Below are 1,471 nucleotides of genomic sequence, written 5' to 3' on the forward strand. Positions count from 1 at the left end.
AAGAACTCATCGATGAAAATCCACTGTCACATATAGAAAAATTAATAATTAAAAGCACAATAAATGAGTATAATTTAATACAAAGTAAATATCATTTATTGTGCTTTTAATTATTAATTTTTCTATATGTGACAGTGGATTTTCATCGATGAGTTCTTGAAACTTGGTTCTTTTCCCTAAAACTATATATTTATATATCTCTCTCTATATATATATATACATACATACATATATATATATTTATATATACACCCATACGCACTTAAGTTTGAGTTCTAATTTCCTGTATACATCACCAAACCTATATATGTATGTGCAGACAGATGTGAATGTGTGTGTTTGTGTGCACATATGCTGGTTCAAGTAGAATAAACAGCCTGACAAATGAAATAACTAATCACAGAATCTAATGATGCTGCTTCAAGAGCAGCAAGTTAAGTCAATCACATTAACCCCCCAGTACTCAACTGGTGCTTATTTTATTGACCGCCCCCAAAGGACAAAAGGCAAAGCTGACCTGGGCAGAATTTGAACTCAGGACATTGAGACACACGAAAAACGTTTCTGCCAGCTCCACCTTAGAATATATCTAATAATCCTGTCTACAAAAGACACACGGCCTGAAATTTCGGTGGGGAAGGGACCAGTCAATCACATCAGCCCCAGTGTTTCACTGATACTTATTTTATCAACCCCCAAAAGGATAAATGACAAAGTCGACCTCAGCGGAATTTGAACTCAGAACGTAAAGACAGACGAAATACCGCTAAGCATTTTGACCAGCGTGCTAACAATTCTTATTTCTTTATTGCCCACAAGGGGCTAAACATAGAGGGGACAAACAAGGACAGACAAATGGGTTAAGTTGATTACATCGACCCCAGTGCGTAACTGGTACTTAATTTATCTACCCCGAAAGGATGAAAGGCAAAGTCGACCTCGGCGGAATTTGAACTCAGAACGTAATGGCAGACGAAATACCGCTAAGTATTTCGTCCGGCGTGCTAACGATTCTGCCAACTCACCGCCTTAGAGTATAACTAATAATGACGTTAGGAAGGGCATCCAGCCATAGAAACCATACCAAATCAGACTGGAGCTGGTGCAGCCTTCTGGCTTGCCAGCCCTGGTCAAACTGTCCAACCCATGCCAGCATGGACAACGGAAGATAAATGACGATGGTGAATGAGAGCAGTAGGAGAATAATCTACACGGTGGATTAAATATAGAATTTGGCTCGTATTTAGGTTGAAGGTTACAGCAGTTAAAACACTGGGACAATAACAAACCACTAATCTACAGCTGATGAAGGGGATGTTTCTATGTGGCCTGCTTGTTTGTTGCACCTTGTTTACCATTTTGTCTTTGTTCTTTTGCCACGTCATGTACCCAGTTATGTATCTATATGTACATGTAGATGAACGTATATACATACATGTACATATATATGCATATACTCATATATTGTTTT

This window comes from Octopus bimaculoides, chromosome 27 (assembly GCF_001194135.2).
Source record: "Octopus bimaculoides isolate UCB-OBI-ISO-001 chromosome 27, ASM119413v2, whole genome shotgun sequence".
Taxonomy (NCBI): domain Eukaryota; kingdom Metazoa; phylum Mollusca; class Cephalopoda; order Octopoda; family Octopodidae; genus Octopus; species Octopus bimaculoides.